This window comes from Pan paniscus, chromosome 5 (assembly GCF_029289425.2).
Source record: "Pan paniscus chromosome 5, NHGRI_mPanPan1-v2.0_pri, whole genome shotgun sequence".
Lineage (NCBI taxonomy): Eukaryota > Metazoa > Chordata > Mammalia > Primates > Hominidae > Pan > Pan paniscus.
Window position 1 is genome coordinate 28,934,416 of NC_073254.2, and position 7,245 is coordinate 28,941,660.

Here is a 7,245-nt window from a genome sequence, read left to right on the forward strand (position 1 = left end):
CACAGCGTCCTGGTCCCTCTGATCTTTGAGCTGCAAAGCCCTTTGTCACATCCAGGCTCCCTAGCAACGGCAGCCATACAGGCATGTGGTCAAGAATGGATGGACACAAATGCAGCTTAGGAGAGGAAAGAAAATGTATCTGTTGTTAAAGTGCATACAATTCTCTACACACATGTTAGAAGTTTCAAGCGGCTTTACAACATCAGTTTTGCTAAATCCGGCAATCCTACAGTGTCATTGGCTGAGTATTCCTGAGCACGTCTTACACATGCCAACCAGGGTGCTCACTGAACAGAACTAATTAAAGAAGAATAAAAAAAGATAAGAAGACATATTTAAGCTTCAACTTCTGAGTTATTATAATTAACAAGCAATAAGAAAAATGATATTACTTGTTCCTCATCTTGTATTTGTTACATCCTTTTATTCTAGGCACCTTCCCCACCTCCTGCATGGTTTTGCCTTTGAAGGAGCTTGGGCAGAAGTACTAAGTCAACAGCCTCTGTTAGTAGATTTAGAAATAAGAAAACAGGCCAGGTGCAGTAGCACATGCCTGTAATCAGCACTTTGGGAGGCCAAGACAGGTGGATCACTTGAGGGCAGCAGTTTGAGACCAGGCTGGCCAAAATGGTGAAACCCTGTCTCTACTAAAAATACAAAACAAATTAGCTGGGCGTGGTGGCGCACACCTGTAGTCCCAGCAACTCGGGAGGCTGAGGCACAAGAATTGCTTGAACCTGGGAGACAGAGGTTGCAGTGAGCCAAGATCCCACCACTGCATTCCAGCCGGGGTGACAGAGCGAGACTCCATCTCAAAAAAACAAAACAAAACAAAAAACCAAAACCAAAACAAAAACAAAAACAAAACAAAACAAAAAAACCCCAAAAAACAAAGAAATAACAAAAGGCCTGTCAATTAGTTGAATTATTTATAAAATATTTCTTTTGCCTTATAGGTCTGCAACATTGAAAAGATACAGATGTAACCTATTAACAGATGCAGGTTGCTATAAAATTACGTTTCTTTAAAATTTAAAATGCACACCTCCCTCCCATGTCCCCATCTGTCATGATCAACAGTTCTGATTTAAAACCTACACTTTGAAATTTGACTGCTTCGAATTATGAGAACCACGAATTTAGGTAATTGATTTCTTCTCTCAGATTATTCAGTGTATACCCTGGAAATATGATTAATTAGGCTTGCCTGTATAACAACACATACTGATTTGAGAAAAACTAATGCTGTGTTTAGTAACCTGGACCTTTAGTTTGGTTCTGCAAAGAAATTTCTTCACACTGCTTGGTGTATTATCTTTCCCTCAGTAGAAGCTGAAATTGCATTTGCTAACTAATTGTTGGTTCACTGTTTAATGGCAGGGGAGAGACCTCAGCCGATCAGTGAGCAAGTTTGCTAAGCACCTATAATGTAACAATCACTGTTCCCTACTGTCTTAGTCTGTTTGTGCTGCTATAATGAATGACCACGACCTGGGTGGAGTAGACAACAAACATTTATTTCTCACAGTTCTGGAGGCTGAGAAGCTAGAGATCAGGGTGCCAGCATGGCTGGGTTCTGGGAAGGGATGGCTTCTATTATGTCCTCACTTGGCCTTTCACTGGTGATTGCAGGCAGAGAGGGAGCAAGGGATCTAGTGTCTCATCCTCTTGATAAGGTCACTAATCTCATTATGAGGGCCCCACCCTCATGCCCTCATCTAACCCTAATCACATCCCAAAGGCCCCACCTCCTAATACCAGCACAGTGGGGATTAGGGCTTCCACATATGGATTCTGGGGGCTACAAACATTCAGCCCCATGGCACAGGCCACAGAGAAGCAAGGATAATTGAGGACCACGAGGGCCTCTGGGACTCACGGTTCATAGAGAGACAGATAAAGAAGCAAGTACAGTGTTTGGAAAACAAACAAAAACCTACAAAGAGTTCTAGAGGATTGTAGAGGGAATGACCCTTTTCATAAGCAAAGATCAAGGGGCTGGAAGGATGTGTGACATTTAGGAAACGGTGCCCAGTCTGACTATAATGGTGGTGGCTGCTGCGCCCTCGGCCCCCTTTGCCTATGCCATTGCACAGTTGCTGCTCCGATTATGATTGTCACGCCTGGCCTCACTAACCAGTTGTCTTGGGACATGGTTCTGCCCGGCGAATGCAGCCTCTACAACCTGTGCTTTTTCCAAGGTCTTCTTGAGGAGCCAAAACAAGCTCCCCAGAGACAAGAAAAGAGCATACACTGAGGACCACCCGCTCTCTCCTGGTGACATATCAGACTGGTGTCTGAGGAGGGTGCACTCTCCTGCCACCTGCAGGACACGGGGCCACCCTTGGGATGTGCCTGGTGCAGGAATGCTGGGGCAAAGGGGACTTCACTGGGCAGAGGGAGCCTTTGGGTATGGGAGGGTCTGGGGTAGAGGTGGTGGACCTCATCGGTCATCACAGACGCGCCCTGGGGATGCTGGCGCCACTCCAGCCGCGTGGTGGGCAGGCATCAGAGATCCATTCTAAAAAGATAAACAAGGCATGGATTTGGGAGTGTGGGAGGCAGGAAGGCCGCGTCCCAAGCCATCAAATGCAATGGCGCCTTGATGTGAAGTAGGGGAGACTGAAGGCAGAAGTGTCCCCTCTGCCTTGCTGAAAACTGGAGCTGCTGGGTGAAGACAGGGTGATTACCCACGTCTGACTTTCCTTTTTATATCTGGGGTGCCAGGGCTTAACGATCCCTCCCCCTACCCCCATTTCTCCAGGAAGCCTTGAAATCCTTTGCCAAGCAGGGCACCAGAGTTCCTGGGGCTCGTCTGCAAATTAGGTCCTCACCAGCATCCTCCTTTCATTGTGGGACCTTCTCATTTCTGCGGCATTTTCCATCACACCAAAACCTAAGACTAAGTACCCTCACCATCCTAATGTACCTAATGATTGTCTACACCTCCTGAAGTTTCCTGTCACCTTCTCTTCAAGTAGCTTTGCCATTAACTGGGTCCCTTTAAGCAGGTGGCTGAATCCCAGTTTTCACTTCTATAGCAAGAAGGACTAGAATCAGATAATTTCTAAGATCCCTACCAGGTAAAGAGGAGAATACCAGCATCCACTCAGACTTTTCCTACACATATTGGCTCCTGTAGAAAGTAAATTGAAAGGAAATGGGAAGGAGAGACGGCACGTATTGAATTTCTCATTAGCCCCACTGCCTGGTTCTCATTAGTGAGCCTTCCGGGTTACAGGCACAAGGGCCAGGGCTTATTTTCATGGCTGAATAGCACATGTGAAATGTAGGCGATTTCTAATCCATATTATATGAGCTCCACACTTTGCTATCTTATAAAGTAATGGGCAACGCTCAAGGAAAACCCCATCAGAATGACGGGCTAATCCTTCAGGGGGAAAATATTGCTGTTCTGCATAAGCTTTGGCTCTCTGCTTAATTAATCCCTAAAACTTTCAGGCCTTAATGAGAATAATTAGACTTGACAGTACTGAGCTTAATGCACAACTACAGACAACAAAAACCGTGTTCGGTTTATAAGCTTCCCAGAGCTTGCTGAAAGACAGGCTAATGTTATTTACAGCGGCCCCAGTGAGCGGCCGGACGAAGGTTCGGACTGGAAATGTGCTTGGCTCTCCCTGAGGACAATTTCTCTGAGGAACGGGGTACTATAGCCCCCTTTTGTGGCTTTCCCTCCATAACAAACCGTGGTCTAGACAGGATCTGGCTAGAAATTCCCTTATTACCACCCCGGCCAGACTCCATTTATCATCACCTTGAACGTAATGCTCGCGCAAAACCTCCAGGCCTTTCCCGTTCACATAACGAATCGAGGGAGGCAGAGCTCTTACGGCGCTCCAGCCAGTGTCTGCCTGCTTCTGGAAATACCTCATCTTCCAGAAAAGCATTCATTTGTCAACAGAGGGATAATGCTAAAACCTTAAAGACAAATCGGCCAGAAGGCAGGGATGGGAGAAGCAGGCAGGGTACAGCCTGGGAGAGACGGCAGCTTTGCCTCGGTGCAGTTATTTGATTTGTTAGCCTTGTGCCAGCCTCAGTCTTCTCCAAGAAGAGGTTTAAATCTCTTCTTGAAACGGTTTGAGCGTACACTCCCCAGACAGAGAGTCCAGAAGTATCCCTCCGGCGCTGCAGGGATGACCAAGTTAATTTTGTCTGTAATCGTGAGAGGCTTTTCAATGAGGGGCCAAATAACTGCACAGGTTCTGGGTGTTGGGTGAAGCCTGTCCCCAAACTTGGGCGAAGCTGTTGGAGCTGGGCGTGCAGACTCGAGCAGGAAAACCAACCCACCTGGTGAGATGACATCAGGAGTCCTTAGGAATAGGGATAGATTTCTGCACATTCCATTGGTGCTGATTATCACAGGAGATATGAAAGTGGTGATCAAAGCTACCTTAACCATCCTCGAAATTATAACAAAAGTGATAATGTCCATATGGAGATTCTTCTCAGAAATGAGAAACTGCAGATAAGCAAAATGACTGTCCAGTGCTTCTCAGTTTGGACATAATCTATGAGTTCAGAGTTCTTGCAGATCTAAGGAGATGAAAGGAAAAGGGTGCAACATTGGGATTCAAAAGCCAACATGTTACCTTTTTAAAAACAGAAATCAATACACACACGTGCCTGTGTACACACACACACACACACACACACACACAAAGCAATGTGAGGACAGGAACTCTGACCCTGGAAATGGCACCAGGCTAGAGAGCTTTGTTTTTAATTTTCAATCAAGGATCTAAAACAGACTTCAAAGGGCATTTAAGCTGACAGTTTTATTTGCTCCTTGAGGAAGAGGAAAGATGAATAAGCGTAAAGACAGATCATTCGCAAAATAATTGCAGCTCTGACATATCTAAATGAGTTTGTAAAAGAAAATACAGTGGCAATTGATCTTATTAATTAGAGATGTACCACGATGGTAATACCCACTTATCCACAGATTGCCTGCAGCTACAAAAATAAAATAAAATAAAATTAACCACTTTCTCCTGGAGAACACAATTTCTTTCCCTCCCTGCCATAGAAAGTCAGCTGGGAAAAAAATCCCTGGTGATCTCTTCTCTCCACAGTGGTTAACAGCCCTTAGAGGGCAGTGTGGATGGGTTTCCTTTCTGCCCTTGGAGCTTTGGGTTTATACTGGATTGCACATTGCCTCGCATGGTACAGTGGCTTGTCGCAATTGATCGAACATGTAATCTGACAAACAAACAAACAAAAATGGGCTACAAAAAAGAGAGAGCTGCTTTTTAAGCCTGTATGTGTCATTTACCTGTGACGAACAGCAGTAAGCGCCATGGCAGGCCCGACTCTCTCCATTGCTCATTCTGTCTCTGCTCTTTCCATTATCTTATTTCTGTGAACAATTGCTTAGCACTCGAACAGAATAGCCCAGCGATAAAACGCTGAGTGACGATTGGGTGGCAGCCACCTCTGAGTGCGGTCCAGCCCTGTGCCATTGGAGGCGAATCTTCAGGTTGCTGGATTTGAAACTTACACAAACACTCACTGTATTATTGCAGAAGAGAGAGAGAATGGGAGAGAGAAAGGAAGAGGAAGAGGACAAGAAGAGGAAAGAGAGGAGGAAGGGAAGAGGTGGGTAAATAATAAATTGTTTAGCACTGGAAGAATCATCTAGTGCTACTCCAGTCATTTCAAGGGTTGTGTGTGTGCGTGTGTGTGTGTGTGTATTTTGGGCACTTGTGGGCAGGGGGGATCAAAGTGGGAATACAGGCACAACTGTGTTTATAAGGCAAGTGGGAACTAAAACCCGCCTTTGGTGTCTCACCAAGATGGACACAGTGGCAGGGCCCTATATCTGCCCCTCAAGGGGGAGGTTTTTACTAATTTGCACTAAGGCCTAGTGGGGCCAGAGGGTGAAGAGTGGTGTGATTTGAAAACAAAGCAGGGCAACAGGTTTGATATTAAAAATGACCCATTTCACCCTTGATCTTCCAACTTGTCTGGAATAGAAAAACTTATGGCCAGCAGACTCCAAGCACATATCGATATTACCCACAGAAAGTTAAAAAAAAAAAAAAAGACATGAAGTAGTGAGGTGTAATGGTGGTGTGCAGCTGTAGTCCCAGCGACTCAGGAGGCTGAGGCAGGAGGATGGCAAGTTTGAGGCTACTGGGAGCTATGATCGTCCCACTGTACTCCAACCTGGGCAGCAGAGCAAGATTCTGTCTCAAAAAAAAAAAGAAGGACATGATTCTTTCAAAAGCAAAATACATTTTAATATCACTGTGACTGTGCCTTGACTTTCCTGGAGTAACAAGATTAAATTTATTATGAAATTTCAAATTAACTTTAAAGGAGGACTTGACAGCTTTTGCAGGTTGTAGGGACACCCAAGCCCATCTCACCTTTCTCTTACCTCCTGGAAGCAGCATCTTTGTTGAGGTGTGAAGAGCAAATATGGCTCATTGGTTCTTGGTGTCACCTGCTACAGGGACTCACCAGTTCTGACCTCCAAATTAGCCAGGGTGAACACAGATGCAGGAGATGCTGTGTGAATGCTGGGGAAGGCCATGGAAAAACACAGGCCTGAGTAGCCGACAGGCCCCAGTCAGGGAAAGAAAAAGAATGCTCCCAACAGATCAAAGCCCACAGTCTCTTAAAATGGAAATGAACATTTTAAAAAGGCCTTTCTCAAGGGAGAAATATGCAGTAAATCAGAGCTTTTGAAAGACAACTGGGGCCTGTGCCGGTTTTTGAATAACTCGTCGTTTAATAAATGTTCTATTTTTGACCCTTTAGGGAAATATACAACTCCATCTGAAACTTATGAGCCAAAATAATTTAACTTTTTTTCCATCTCATTTTTATAAGTTTTGTGATGGAGACAAATGATCTGGAAGCTTTCTTTTTAAGGTTTTATGATGAAGCGAGGTCATTTAACAAGAGAGAAATGGTTTTCTCTGCACACCAGCTTTGACTTGGTGAGTGTTTGGCTAGTTAGTCCCAGCATCCGAAGTCTCAGGATCCACAAAGAGGAAGCTGTGCATGGAGTTTTGAGGAATTGTTCTTGGTTTTCTTTGTAAGGGCTTCATGAAAAGCATGTAAACATGCTATACTCATTGTAGATCATCTCTTCTAATGTGTGTGTGTGTGTGTGTGTGCGTGCATGTACATAGAACATTTGAAACTCTACATCGGTGACTGTACCTTGACTATATGAAACTATATGTCATGCATCCTCTGTACTGGTGAAAAGGA

At 44.8% G+C, this 7,245-nt stretch overlaps 1 long non-coding RNA gene across 1 annotated transcript; it reads right to left on the reverse strand.

The window, feature by feature from the left end:
* Positions 1 to 278: 278 nt before the first annotated feature.
* Positions 279 to 6,802, reverse strand: LOC130541630 (uncharacterized). The gene is made up of 3 exons (XR_008955714.2): positions 6,404 to 6,802; positions 5,297 to 5,532; positions 279 to 4,557 (listed from the first exon to the last, which is right to left on the reverse strand). It is a non-coding gene; the product is annotated as an uncharacterized LOC130541630 (long non-coding RNA).
* Between the last annotated feature and the right edge of the window lie 443 nt (positions 6,803 to 7,245).